This window comes from Daktulosphaira vitifoliae, unplaced genomic scaffold (genome assembly GCF_025091365.1).
Source record: "Daktulosphaira vitifoliae isolate Bord-2020 unplaced genomic scaffold, ASM2509136v1 Scaffold_2, whole genome shotgun sequence".
Lineage (NCBI taxonomy): Eukaryota > Metazoa > Arthropoda > Insecta > Hemiptera > Phylloxeridae > Daktulosphaira > Daktulosphaira vitifoliae.
The window spans coordinates 31942334-31958994 of NW_026099573.1; the positions used below are offsets into that span (position 1 = coordinate 31942334).

The 16661-nt window shown below is 25.3% G+C and overlaps 1 protein-coding gene across 8 annotated transcripts in view; it reads left to right on the top strand.

Moving 5' to 3' along the window:
* Positions 1-16661, top strand: part of LOC126899920 (histone deacetylase 4) — a 53819-nt gene that overhangs the window by 7578 nt on the left and 29580 nt on the right. Inside the window, exon 1 of one of the 8 annotated variants that reach the window (XM_050675193.1) lies at positions 6879-7279. The exons of the other annotated variants lie outside the window; for them this stretch is intronic. The gene's annotated coding sequence lies outside the window, so the exon portion shown is untranslated. Of the gene's footprint in view, positions 1-6878; positions 7280-16661 lie in introns of those variants that run through there. 8 annotated transcript variants of the gene reach the window in all.

Sequence of the window (16661 nt, forward strand, 5' to 3'; positions counted from 1 at the left end):
TCGGGCATTTATTTCCCTCGATATATTATTTCCTATTTTATAAGCTAATTAAATATGTATCTTACCATTAAAAAATATAAAGTTGACATCCCTATAAGTTATAAGGTATGATTCTAAAAAGTATTATTAGCTGATAAATCAAATATTATATATATAACTAAAACAAAAAAAAATTGTTTTTCCAATATTGTATTTATTTTAAGACTAATAATCGTGTTAAAGTATTTTCTTTCTTATAAGCTAATTAAGTATGTATTGTTCATACCCATATAACGTATTAGGGATGAACCAAACAAATACTTAATAGTTGCAAGATAGAGAATTATATATAACTGAATAATATAAAAATAAATTCTCAAAATTATTATTATTTTAGTGTAATCAAGTAACTTAAAATTTACAGATCGCCTGTATATGTCTACAACATATTTGTATAATTTTGGGTCTTTTTAAAATGCCTTGAACAAAATGTTTAAATGTAATAAATTCGGGCTTTAATCATAATCAATGTAAAATTTTCCAACGTAATAGTTAAGGAAAGTTTAGGTTTTTTTTTTTTCAAATAAACGAGCCTTACTAAATTAAATTGTACAGGTGTTATTTTTATTGATCAATAGATATTGTTTATATAATAGTAAATGTTTTTAATTGTTACTTTAAAAAAACTATAAATATGAAGTTCATCGAGCTTTAGAATAGACGGTGACATCACAGATGATATGTTCCCTAGAATATTAAAATAATGGTGACTAATATGTATTAACAATTTTTATACAAACTTAAATTAATACTCTTTAGAGTGGAGGCCGTAGATATAATACGCAGTATTTTTCTTCTGCGCAACTTCTATTTTCTTGTTTGAATATTTAATTATTTTATAACACCTTTTCACATATTTCGTTGTATATAGAACGAAGCAATGACTTCATAGTATAATTAATGTTATTAATTTTTTAGACATACTTTTAACATATTAGTGCTGCAAATCGAAAAGTTGATACTTATTCCCTTATTATTTGTAAAAATGTATAAAATGTAAAAGGAAACCTAATTATTCAAATCAATTTCCACATTTTATGAATTTTGATTTTATAATAATATATTCGTGCTTTGTCCGTAGAACTATTAATACATGAAGATATTGTGTGTATTTCATTTACTTAAGCATTTAAAATATATACAGGGTGATTTATTTATCACGAACAAACTTAATCCAAAAAAGTGTTACATATAACTTTTACGAATTTCATTTTATTTCCCGCCGACTCTATAATTGCCACGGAGGAGATTAATAATATACATAGATTAAGCAAAGTTAGGGGCGGCTACGTCATCATACAAGATATAAGAGCAAATTATTTTTATTAAATGTTTTTATTATTGGAGTATTGTGAATTTAAGAATTAATTATAAATAAAAAAAATCAATCTGAATCTCTACTGCTTTCTTCTTTGTCGTTATTCATTATGAGAGCTTTTGGAGGCAGTCTATTTGGTGGTATTTTACTTTATGATTGTAATGCTGAAATAATCGGATCTGATGTGATTAATAAAAACTTGAATAAATCTGAGTTAGTATTTACATGTGAGGATTTTCTTGAATGGTATTCTCTTAATAGCTTCAAATCTTTGTTTCTTGACTTTTGCACCTCTTCAGACAACTGGCTAATAAGAACAATAACGTTTTTAATTATCAATGTATTAAATGTCTTAAAATTTTATGTACACTTGGTGGCATACGATACCAACTATATAACTCTACATACAGTTTAGCAATTTCATTATAAGCGCATTATCGTCAAATCGTTTTTAATTTATGTCATGACCACGACTCATGACTGTAAGTACTGTAGCGAACCTTTTAATCAAACGATAATCAACTCTAGTGATCTCAGAAACTTTTAGGGAGTATTTAAACAATTTTCTTGCAGCATTACCAGTGTTCGATATACCATGTTCTGAACTACTCAATTTTTGTACCTAATTCTTACCATAGACGAGGTTGTATTTCTTGTTTTCTGTCTGATATTAATTTTTTTTTTGTTTAATAGTTAACATTTTTGCTGTAGAAGTTGATTCTAATTTATAGGCAATAATCAAGTGTACATAAAAACTTTATCCACCCGTGTAGTGTGGATAATCTATCCACACTAAGTTAAGTTACCTTCATCTATTTTAAACGTACGGCATTATATTTAGGTTATTCATATTTGTTGGGTTACATTTGCAAATATAACAATTCTAACTTGAAAATTCTTTTAGTAAAAAATGGTAATTACTTTACCATCAATCATTGTCATTATCATTGCATAATTTATAAATATAACATTTTTTTTAAGGGTTGTAATTCTAAAATTTCTAGTTCGACTTATCTTGCCTAATTTTTCGTAACCACTGCTATTTCTTTTTCAATTATCAATTTAATTGCCCGACAATACCGCGTAGATGAAGGTGTATGATTTTCCCATGAAATAATTTTTTCATTCAAACTTATAGATGTTTCCATTAGTTGCAGAGGAACAAATGAAAATAAAAAACACTGCCATCTGTTATAGTTTGACTGTTTTGCAAATTTTCAACATTTCGGTTGTGTTCACTGTAGCAAGAACTCACTCCTATCACAATCCCATTTACATATAAAATAAAAATTATTAAATTCATTTTCAACATTTATATTGTTATCCAAGTAAAATGATTTAAATAATATGTTTACAATATGATCTAAAACATTTGGTAAAGAAACAAAAGCTTTTACTTTATTAATATCTATGCCTTCAGGTAACGTTTATATTTTGCTACACGAATATGATTATAAGAAGGATAAATATTTTCCTTTCGTGTTTTATCCTTAATCTAGTTTTAACGTATGCATCTTTTGACATATGGGTGTCGATAATTAACGCTAAAACCTCATGTTCTGTGTATGATAAGATAGTTGTAGTATTATACAAAAACTTGTTATAATAATAGTTTGATTCCTTCTATGTTTTATCAATAGTGCAATAAAATCCCTTAACTCTGTTGCCATTCATTTTTCAAAATCGTCATCCTCAACACTACAATTTTTAATTAGTCTACTTTCAAGTAATTCATTAATAAAAATCAAATTTAATTTGGCTAAAAGGCATATTAAATGTTTTTTTAAAGAAATCTCACTGTCAGAGAACTATTTTTTATAATTGCTTATCACTATTATCTAAAAATTCATCAAAAATTTAATTAAGAGGGTCGGGGAGGGGAAATAAATAATATTTCGTATTAGAGTACATATATTTAACAATACTTATTAAAAAATTTTAAATCTTTTGATGACACTAAAAATAGTTGTTACCTTTTTTAAAGTAAAATAATTATTTCATTGACTTCATAATTAAAGACTTAAATGATGTCTGTATTTTAACATAAATAATAGACTGAAAATAAATTGTTATCTTCTGAACCAAACATAACCATGTCATTTAAATTCTTTAAAAGATTGCTTAGAAAGTGGCAAATGCTGTACACATTTTATTAGTTACATAAATAACTGAAATACTTTACAGAATTCAATATCTAATGACAATATTTAAGCTTATCGTCGCGTCATGGTGATAGACTTATAATTGGTAATAAAGATTCTATATTTACTATCACTTAGAACCAGTTTATATAAAATCGAATTAATTTAAAATTTTAAAGATTGTTGAAATGTCTACTTTTGCAAACTAAAATTGCATTTTGGCCCACTGCTCTGTATACCCTCCAAAAGCTCACTGCAATTAGTTTATAAAGTACAAACTGTCCAACTAAACCCACAATTTAGAAAATGGTTTTCTGCATTTTTATAACGAATTTTATATGTTTATTTGAGAAGTCATAATTAATAACTATCGATAATTATAAAATTATTATTTAGTATAATTTTTTTTTTAATTTAATTTTTACCAAATATTTGGAAAAAATCTAGGAAGGTTATGCTTCCTAGGTTTTTATACAAATTATGTATAGGTAGTGATTTTTGAACGTGTTGTTCATTTTTATGAACAATACGTCAAAAGATCACAAATTGTATCTAGTCGAAGACATTACCCTCAAATATTGAAAAAAATTACACCGTTCCCTGTATATGAGAGAAATCCCCCAAAAAATTTAATTTAAACAATTAGTAATTTTCAACATTATTAAAAAAAATGTTTTCTTAAAACTGCCATAATTTTTTTAGAAATACGTTAGGTATTTCACTATCATTTGATATATTTTTGTGAACATTTGACCCTTTACCTCCCCACAAGAGGCGATTAAAAATGATAACTTTTTCACAAAAAATTAACTTTTTCAACTTAACTTTACAAAATGTTCCTGAAAGATTGACACTTTTATATATATCTTGAATTAAAAATAATATAATATACTTTATTATGGAAAAAAAAAATTTTTGATCTCTGGATTTGTCTTCATGGTGAAAATAACTGCCGTATTCAATAATATGCTATTTTTATTATATTTTACATTTATTAACTTTATGTTGCTAAGACTTTTTAAAAAAAGCATGAATTCAATTGTATTTTTTAATCATAAATAATTTATATATACCTCTTTAATTCGACATACTTTTTCTTTAAATTATAACAAATTCCCTTTTATACAGGGAGGGTTCAAACTTTTAAAAATGCGTACAGAAAGTAGAATTTTTTCAACTTAACTTTTAAAAATGTTTCAAAAATACTGACACTTTGATATATACCTTAACTTAAAGCTTATGTAATATACTTTATTAAGAAAAAAAAATTTTGACCTATAGATTTGTCTTCATAGTGAAAACGGACATCAAAGTTAAAGAAATACGTACGATTTCCGTTAAAAAATTCTCGATTTTTTATTTTTAAATTTATATTACTATAACTTTTTGAAAGATGTAAGGATCTATACAGGGTGGCCCACCACTCACTGACAACTTAAATAACTTTTGATCCAGTTAATATTTTTAGTTGATTTTTTTTTTAAATAATAGTTATACGTTAGGTCTATAGCTATATCTCAATAATTCATTATTTTACATTTTATTTACTTATCTTATTTTATTTTATTTACTATAATTTGGAGGTGTGTAACTTTTTCCATGAAAATGACTTATACTTTTGAATGAGAGAGATAAGTAATAATTGCCTTATCTAATTTCTTATCATAGTATTAATGCCAAGTTTGTAATGTATACACATTATCATCATATGTGTACACAGTAATCATGATAAGATAGCGTTTTCTTCTGTCCATTTCTCAATACGTATTTCAATGTTTAATACAGTAAAATAATACATGAAAATTCAAATTTTCACAAACTTCAAAACGCTATAGAATATTTACTACTGAATATTAATAAGATATTTTTTTACTAAAATTTTTCTTAAATTCTACTTTACAAAATAGCTATCTTAGATTTTTTTTTTACATTTTATTAAAATTTTAAAAATAATTTATATTTTTAATAAAATGTAAAAAAATGAATTATTGAGATATAGCTATAGACCTAACGTATATTTATTATTTAAAAAAAAAATCAACTAAAAATATTAACTGGATCAAAAGTTATTTTAGTTGTCAGTGAGTGGCGGACCACCCTGTATAAATCTTTTTTTTATAAATCATTTTTATATACCCCTTTATCTGACACACTTGTTTTTTAGATCGGGTTATATCCTTTATAAAGGGGGGCCAAAACTTTTAAAATGCGTATTGAAACTAGGACATTTTAAATTTAATTTTTGAAACTGTTCCGGAAATACTGACACTTTTATATATATCTTAAATTAAAGTTTATGAAATATACTTTAATTTGAAAAAAATAATTTCACCTCTGGATTTGTCTTCTTGGAATTTTTTTGATAACATATTGCTATAGAAATTATTCCTAAAAAATGCAATCTTAACAATACAATATTTTTAATTCTCATAAAATTTTCTATTTATTAATGTCAGTTTCAAATATGCGAGTTGAGCTAAAAGTTATGGTAATAAATAAATTGTTTTTTTATTATAACCTTTCACAGAAATCAACTTTAAAGAATTATAAAATAGATAGCTTAAATACGTCTTTTTCCTTATTTTTAACATAATAAAAATCAAAATCAGTATTAATTTAAAACAATTTTTTTTTGTTCTTAATTATTTTTTCATATGTAATTATTTATTTTTTAATAATAATAAAAACTTAAAAGTGATAGAAATAGTCTAATTGAACATTTGAAAATATCGCGAAAAGTTGATTTAGAATAGTATATTTTTATTTCTGTTTAAAGTTCCTTGTAGTCCAGTGTATAAAACTTATAACTTTGTTTTAAGTAACAAACATTTTTTATTGAAAAGTATTGAATCAAGTCCTTTAAATTTTGATAGGCGTTAAAAGTAAAAATATATACAACTGCTTAATTATTTTTACAATATCTCCATAAAAATTACAATATTAAATTATTGAAAATCAATTTCATACTAAATTTAATTACTTTAATTATTATTTATTCATATATTATAATTATAAATCAAATAACTAATTGGAAATAAAATTAAGGGAATAAGAGTTATTGTTGCTTTTGAAATAATCTATCAATTTCTTAAAATTAAACACTATCTACAGATTCGCATCGAAGCGTTTCTTATTATAGTGATTTTAATCACTGTCAGATTAAATCTATACTTGTCCCAACTATACCACGTCTATACTGTGCCGCCGCGACCCCACTGTGCTACCGTTTTTTAATATTAAGGCGATGTTTGTTTGCAATGTATATAAATGTCGGCGGCAGTGGCAGTCTTTAAATAAGTCGTCATGTTGACCCCAAATTTTACAATAATAAATTTATCGCGTTGTTCTTGCCCGTCGGATTCTATTTCTGTGTCGCGCGCCATGCGGTGTTAGTGTACATGTGTGCGCCTCCTTCTCCCGGACACATTATCGTCGTTATTTTATAATAGTGTCGTCATGATATTATAAATTATATATTATTTTAATAATTTGATCTAATACGCCAAGTGTTAAAACACTAGTGTTGGTCGTCATATTAAGTTTAATTGTTGAATATTATTTATTTTATGAAGTAATTTCCTTGTTATTTTTTTACCATATTGGACCTCCGTATTGTTTTCTAACTAGTTGTGTTGTTTGTATTGTTATCATAACAGTTTAGAAAATTTTAACTTTGCCTTTCTAAATATTAGCTGAAAATCGGCGCTCGGCGAAGTGTTGACAGAGTTCATTTTTCATTCAGCCGTTATGGATTTCGTGGTTTTGTCGAAAACAAAATAAGGTAACTATCTAAAATTTGAAAAGTTGATATAAATTTTATTTTTCTAAGTTATGGCTGTTAATTTATACTAAACTTGTTTTTACCATTCTAATTTATTTATTTTATAAAAATAGTTTTTTGAATTTGTGTTGGGATACATTACGGCACAATTGATACGTCTAATAATAATGAGTCTTATTATATACTCATAAAGCTAATATTACCTTAATTTATTTGGATGTTAATTAATTAACGTATTATTAATAAAGTAACTATTCAAATTGTTCACGTGATTCACATTTTAAGGGCTATTGCTAAAGGGGTGTATCATAGCATATTAGTGTATTTTTCGTTGTATTATCAACTGAAGCAAAGAATAATAAGAAACTTTTTCTTGGAATTGTTTTTGCGTTATAAATGCGCCGAGGGAGATCTACTGTAACACGTGTCCTATACAAAACAAAAGTGAATTCAACTGAGCGTTGTTTTATCCAAAAGCTTTATAAATAAGATATTCATGATTACAAAATATCATGTTATACATAAAAAAGAAGTACACGTGGGCTTGGAATTGTTAAATAATACTCAATATTATATATGTATAAACAGATATTCTTAACCAATATACATCGATCCGTACAGACGTATCCATGACATGATTTAAAATTACTCTCTGGTCATATTCTAGTAACATACGCTATAAATAGATTTTGTTTATAATTTTTATCCATCTTAAAGCGATTGTTGTATTTATATTGTATGGTAATAGCGTTTTTACTGTGTAATAATTCCGTAAACAATATTAAGCCATCACTAAGTTTTAGTTTCCATCTCGTATGTGATATTATTGCTAATATTATCGGTATTTGTTGTCCTATTATATGACGTCCACAGTTATTTTCCCAAGAAAATTATCATCGATACAATTATATATCAATGCTCGTAAATTATAATTTATATTAATTCGAAGTTAGAACTATGAACTAAAGAAAATTTCTCAATTTAAAAACATTTACGTCAGCAGCCTTTATTTCCTATATACATACATTTGTTTAATTTTAAGTAAAATGATGTAACAATTGCATGAATTTATCCTAAAAATTCTTTTGATTGTAGGTAATCAGGACCTATCCAATAGAAGGGCGTGGGAGTTAACACAACCCCTATTAGTCAAAATTAAATCATTTTAGTTGGTCATTTTTTAATATAAGATTATAATATCAAAATATAATTTTTAATTAAAAGGTCGCACAATTTAAAAAAAAAATTTAAACGGCAAAAATATATATTTCCCCCACTCTTAATTATAGCTTGGGGCTTACTTGCATAATTTTTTAACACATTTTTAAACTGAAAGTGGTATGTTGATAGTAATTTCACTTTGACCCTATTTATCTGCCTAACATTTGTACACCATCTAAATCTGATTAATCTGTTTCTAAATTTTATTTAAGCATAAAATATATTCCCAACAAATAAAATTAATTAAGTGTTCAAAAATGGTCTACCACCTATATTGGAAATAATGATTTTGTTGAAGAATTATTAAAAGAATAAATTAAAAAAAGAACCATTTTTGCTTTTTACTAATAAATAAATGTTATAAATATGCATTAATTACATAAATTTGAACATATTTGTTCCTTTTTTATGGTATGCATATTGGATTTATTGGCGATACCGTCCCAGTACTAGATACATAATAGAAAACGTCGATTTTTTCATGGAGTATATTACAAAAAAAATTTTATTAGGTTTTTCAAAAATAAAATTTTAATTAAAATATTATTAATATTGAATAATTTTTAAATAATTTTATAAAGCAATTATATGACGTATATATAATACAATGTCTTTTATTTTAGAATTTTCAAAATTATTGTTGCCTCACAAAGTGATAATTCTACATTAAAAAAGTTGCATAACAAAATTTAAGTGAAATATATAGGCGTAATCTATAAATTATTTAAATAGGTCATTGTGTTACAAAATTGTAATTTCTAGCAAATATGAGTTAAAAATAAATAAAATTATTTTTTACGTGCCGTTTTCATAAAAAATTCACAATATATAATAAATATATATTCATGTACTATTTAGTTAAAAAATATTTTATAAATTTATATATTTTAGTCTCATATTTTAGTAATTTTCAAAATATCTTGCTTCCAGGAATTTTTATTTTTCTTTGAAGTTTTGAAAATGTTGCTTAAATGGTTATGAAATCCTATTTCCAGAAATTACAATATGTAACACCTTTAAAAACGATCTTTTTAAATAATTATAGATTGTGTATGTATATTTAGCATCAATTTTAGTAATACGACTTTTTTAACATCAAATTAGTACTTTGAGTTATGGGGCGACTTTTTTTTCGAAAAGACTATAAATTTCTTTGTAATTAAAATTTCTCCTTTAAAATTAGCTTGTCATTTCATACAAAATTAATGTAAATTCATAACATATACTATTTAATATTAGTTATCATCCAGCGGCCGCAGGCTGATAGCATAAATTCATCAGTGGCAGTCAAATGGGAGTGAATTATTAGGATAGATACCCTATTGATATTTTGGACATTTTACATTTTATGATTTTTGACATTTTGTACAACATTTATTGTATGTATTTTATATTTTGAGAACTTTATATATGATTTATATTCAATTAAAAAATTATTTAACATAATTAATAAGAAAAAAAATATTAATTCTACAAATGTATACATAAAACTTTAAGTCTTGGTTATTATTTAAACGTAGGTAAATTCAATGGAGTATAAATCAAAATATTTTTAAATATTTGAAGTAGGCTCAATAAGAAAAAATCCATTTATGAATATCTAATAGTCCATAATAACATACAATATATGTTGTAATACAACTTAATATAGTTATACAAATAAAAATGTTCTTAGATATGGGAACTAAGCTCCCATGTTAATTTTTATCATATAAGCTTTTCACCTCCTTTCATGTCAAATTCATTTGACTGCCGCTGAATTACATTAGTAAACCCTGTAGATTTAATTTAATAACATTTTTTGAAGGATTTATTTTTAAAATGTAATACAGGTATCGTTTATTAAAAAAATATATACAATTTAAGCAGGATTCTAAATCCAAACTTAATCCTGTATTAATAGGCTACATGTTGTTTTATAAAATATTTTGTTTAATTATTTTTTAAAAAAATCTATAAATTAATTGATTTGTATTATCTTATACTATAACAATTAGTATTAAGTGATTTATTAATAGTTCTTAATGAGAAAGTTTGTCTATTACAATAAGTTACTTTAAAAATAAGCTAATGAATGATGCTACAAATTATTTTTTTATTGTTGAAAATGTTAAAACAAGTGTCATAATATAATGAATATTATCTATAGATTTTACTGAATCTAAATATTACAAACAAATTATAGGAGAATAATTTAGGGGAAAGTCACGGTTTCCGCATTTTTAAGTGTCTATCTCGAATTTTACAAGACTAGTCTAGTGACTGAGTTTTTTTTTTTTGTTACTCATCACATAATTTTATCGTTGGTGATATTTTCCAAAAGTACTGCCTATATAGATTTTAATTTAGTCCTGTTTATTTTAATCATAAATTAATAAGTATTATTTTATTGGTATGTTTTTATAAAACTATCGTATATTGATTTTTAATCTTTAATTCACGTCTATTTTATGTCGGATAAAATTATGTATATATATTTATTTATTTTTTTACTCCATATTTTTTTAAATATTAAAGATGAGATTTTGATTTGAGATTCGATGTATTGTTAAGAAGCTATTGGGTTTACTATTATTTTGGACAGTTATGCAAATATATAAACTTCTACTGGACCAAATTTGCTCAGTGATATGTGAAAAGATTACAAATAATTTTTAGTTGAAGCGTTCGGCGCCATAATTTTGAATAGTCAAAAATGTAAACTTTTATAGTTTTATCCATTTATTTGAATTCATTATCAAATTACAAATAAAATAACAAATTACAAATAGCTAACAGAACAAAGATTATTTCGTAAATCCGAGGAATATTAACCTGCGATTTCATAGTTAATATTATAAACAAGCTATGTGGGTAAATAAAGATAAATAAAGTCTTAACATTTTTATTTTACATTTATATTCGTAAAGTTCTGCTATAATTTTTTTAATAGTATCGATTTTTGATTATTCGGGAATCTATTTTTAATGTTATTCTAATTGCTTTTTTGTAAAAACATGAAAACTTGTTTTGAGGAACTTACATATATGTTTATTTAATGAGTCATTCTTGTTTTTTCTAAAAAAAATAATAGCTCCTTAAATTTTATTATATTTATGATTTAAAAACTCAAATTATTTTACTATGTAACAACTATTGTCTGTATTTTTATATTTACCAAAAAAAATTATACCAATTTTAGTTTAGTGATAAATGTAATAAATAAATAAAAACAATGTGTAACCTTTTTTCTATAAACTTTTTAATATTTACTGCATTTTAATAATTTCATGAAGAAACCTGCTAAGTTTCAACACTCTTTTGTTCGTCGTCATTATAAACTTAACAAATGAACAACTTTTAAATTGAACTTTGTGGTTAATTCATATCGATGAAACTGTTCTGTAAATAGAAAATCACATAGACACGTGGCATTAGTTAATTGAAATAAATGTTATGTTTACTTACAAGTTCTTGTTATATGAAACCGTATTTATAGCTCTAGTATGGTTTTTTTTTATCTTTCGTTGAAGCCTTTCTACCAATTATTTATTGGCGGGGCATAATAAGTTAAATATCATTCAAGTAATCATCATGTATAAACTATTTCCACAATATATCATTTTATTATGACAACCATAATAATTATGTAATTTACTATGTACGTTTTTTTAGGCGTTTAATTTTTGTACTTGATTCAAAAGTAGTAAACAATATTGATTAAATTTGATTCCAACCAGTTATACGAGTTAAATTTTCTTAAAAATTTTAATTCTACGTTTTGTGAAGTTGGTATGCGTTTGCGTGTATGAGAAAAGGACAAAGTTTTCAGTTGATCAAGTGCTTTAGGGGCATGGTAATGAGGTAGCTGAAACGCGGAGGGATTATTAACAGTGAGACACTGTGCTATAAATAAGTACGTTTATATTTGGCCTGACGCTGCTTTCTTTGTCTGACAATTCGAGTGACCTTGTCCTGTCCGCTATTTATAACTGAACATTAAGCTGATGCCGCCAACGCTTCGGAAACTCCGCATTTGCCATGCCGACAACGGTAATATTTTTAACGACATTATATTCGGCTTCTATAGCGAATAGCTACTTACTCTTCTGCATTACCACCGTCGGTTTCTAACACCAGAAAGTTTTTGCACTATGAAAATAAAAATATTTTCATTCTTTGATAGCCCTTTTCTACGGCAAAACCTTAGTAAAAGTGTTAGTGCGGTTAAAAAATTGATAACTACCCACGTTGAACAGTTCTGGCACTCGTGTACGGATACTGTAAAAATAAAACACACCAATGCCGAGAATAACTCGACCTGACCAGGCAGTTAATGTAGTTCCGGGGGTTAACATATTTTTATTTCACTTGTTTGTTTTCTGTAATGTTTTTCAAATTTATATGATACGTGTGACAAATTATTTACAGTATATTTTAACTATACTAGTATAGTATAGTATAGGTAGTATTCATATGCATATGTAATATCATAACTTAAATCTACGTCCAAATATCATAGTTATAATATTAAAGCTAACATTATTTACTCATAAATTGACTTAATTTTACATCTATGGGGTTGTTTGAGCATTTAAAATGAACGTTTTGTAATCATCGTTTGAAACTAGGCGCCTTCATAAACACAGGATAAAATTAAATGACCCCTAAGACAATTGTCACCAACTGCATGTTGCATAGTTATTTTTATACGAATGAATTCGTCCAATATAATAATTGTAATTTGCGAACTAAAAATATTATTGTTAGTTTGAAATTCGATCTCGCAGTTGACCACTAACTAATGTCATTAAAATCGGAAAACCAATACGTATAAATGATTTTATTTTGCTCTACAAATAGTATTTTCAATATCGCCTCTACATAATGACCATAAATTTAACTCGTGTTGCTAGTTAAACACTGTCATTTATAAAAATATCTTATTGCTACATTTATTTACATTTTCTACTTACCGACGGAACGTCCGTTTTAATTCATTAAGTTTGAAGTGTCTGTAGGAATTTTTTATGATTTTATAAGATTAAAAATTAAATGGAATTGACTATTTTTACACATTAAAATTTAACTTGAAAAATTCTGTATATGTGCTCGATACAAGCGTGAATTGTTTTTCTTTTTCTTTACAGGTGGTCTGCTAAATGTTTCACGCATATTTTCAAAATTCTAAGATAATATATAATTTTTTCTATCCACTTCAATTAACACTAAAAATGTAGTTTTATTTCACCTTTTTCCTTGCAAATTTGCTTAAACTTTGGTTTTTTATATGGAAACATCCATTTTTATTTAACTTTCAAATAAAAAAAATGATTGGTCGGTAATAAATTGACTCAGTATTTCGAAAGTTAAAACATTTAAGAGTAAATAATGAAGGTGAAGCGCAAGTCTATTAATTTTTATCTAAGCATTTCTGAATTGCTCTTCTTCCGTAATAATGGAAAAATACTTATATCTTTAAAGTAATGGTTTAAAAATCGTTTTCTCTTTAATAAGTTTGTCAAACATATATGATTACGCTTAAAAATCTATAGTTTATACAATTTTAAAAAGTAAGTAGGAGGGTAGAACTATATATTTTTTTGTTAAAGTACCTTATATTTTTAAAGAAATTGCGTGAGATATATTCATTTAGGTTCATTCTGTATTTACTGGGCATAGCAAGTTGATGTATTTATTTTTGTTATTTTTTTTTGGTATACGAGCAGGTTCAACTAGGAGGGCATAACGCCTCGAAAAGTAGAAAAGTTATAAGAAAAGTATATATCATTGTCACATAGAACAAATTTTAGAGAGGAACATTTTTATTCTAGTAGCGTATCATATGTATATGAGGTAAAAATAATTAAATCTTATATACATTTATTTTAAGTTTTATTGTTTTCCATCGATTATTCTTGTCTGGACATAGTACTGATTATAATCCTTTTTTAGCATAAATCAACTTTTTGTTATACAAAATTTAACTATAGTAATTAATAATATTAATTATCAGTTTTACATCCTTCTATTTCCCGAATTTAATATGCTGCGTAGGGGGTGGCTCCCTCTTTCACATATTAGGAAGTCAAAGATGGTTGTTGGCTAAGCTAATGTTGGACTGGACGGGTATTATGGTCGGCTTACACTAGAAGTCAGACGCCACCAATGAGAAAATCACAAGAAAAATCTTGTTGGCACCTTGGGGATCGAACCCGGGACCCGTTTCTACTCACTAGGTCAGGCCAATCCCTAATATTATATTATTATTGTAATTTATAATTAATATATAGTCATTGTGATCTTAGTAAGCATATTAAAGTATAAAAATAAAAAAAAAATTCATTATAGATTACTTAATTATTTATTTTAATAGATTCGGTCAACAATTTTTATAGTTCTGTATCACTTATGTAACATACATATTTCAAGTAAAGTTTTAAAAATACTATTTATTTTTTAAGTAATTAATGGATTAGTGATTTAAAATTTGTTTTTTTAATTCAATTATCTTTTTAGTAGTTTTTGTTTTCTATATATAAATCAGAAAAATCGAGTTTATCCTTAATACAATATCTTTTAGAGATTACATTAAAACAGTAAAAACTCAAAATATATCGAGATCACTTTTTTAGATAATATAAAGCTTGTTTTTTTTTGTTTTCACATATAAATTCTAGCCTTATTACTATACTAAAGTTTTTTTTTCTATTAATTCTTTTTTTTTTTTTTTGTATAAGGTATAATAATAATTAAACACAGTATTGATTTAAAAAATGTTGAACTGTATAAGCTTAATTACTTCATTTATGAAGTAATCAAATGATATTTATTTTCACTTATTTTGTGGTCCTTGTGTCTGGTATTTTCAACCAGACCGAAAATTAATTTTTGTTCTAGAAATTTTCACTTATTAAAACTAAAACGAATGTAATGTGTTATGAATGAGTAAAATTTTTGACTAATAAACAACTTCAGGGTTGTACGTTTTTCCTAAGTTTCTGTGACGCCTTCATAAAATGTATATTTTTGTGAATGTAAACGTTTTGTATAGATTTCTTTACCAAGGATTTTAAAATAGCTTCTAAATTTCCGTTGAAATTACGTCAATGGTGTCGTCAGAAACTTAAAATTTCCCCTCGCCGGTTTCACCACCGAAAATAATTACCAACGAAATATGGATATCCGGAAGTGGGACACATCGTGATAAATTACAAAATTTGGCAGTCTTTCTTATGTGGTCATCATAGTGCGTTTTTTAAACACGGTTTTTCTTTAAAGCAAGAAAATAGCTCTCCTTTGAGTTTTTAAAAATTAATAATATTATTATCAAACTAATTTTGTTCATCATACTAAACTATATGCATAAACGCAAATAGTAAGAAGTGCTTTACTTACTCACTCCAAAAATACTTTTTTGAGCGATTTCATGCTTTAAGGTGAAGGAAAATAAAATTTAGCTGTGTCGCTAAATTTCATAAATAAAAAAATGTTTTTTTTTTACTATTTATGTCTATTACATTTATATAATATTATGCATGTTCATCTTTCTAGACAACTTTCAAAATTGTCTATTTTTTTATTTTCTTGTGAAAATTTTCATCTTTAATTTAATTTAAGCTCTTTAAATAAATAAATCTCTTTCTAGCTATTCACTGTGCTTAAATCAATAGTTTATTATTAAATAATTCTTACTATTCAGTAAATATAACAGAATTACCTAAAAAAAATAATTTATCTATTTTCCATTCGTTTAATTAAAGTTATGATGAAATTATCTATTAAAATATCTATTTTTTACTAATTTTAATAAAGAATGATGTTCTTCAATGAAGTGTAGTGAAAACATTTCAAATAAAAGGATATTTAAGTTTTTTTATTTCAACATTTTTTTTTTTCTTTTTTAAGTTTTCTAGTTTGCTAAGAGATAGTTACTCTTCAATATTCACGATCTCTTCAGTGACCAATCTGTCGGGTGGTAAATTAAACTGACTATCGTTGTTTCTTTTTAGAAAAATATTATAATTTTATACAGTTGCGTTCCTTTTAGTACTTCAATGAAGAAATATGAGGTAAAGAAGCTCCCACGAAGAAAATAAATACAGGGTACAATAAATGTTCTTATGTATATCACCTTTCACAAGAAAAAAATTTGAGAACGCCACTAAGCAGGGCATAATTA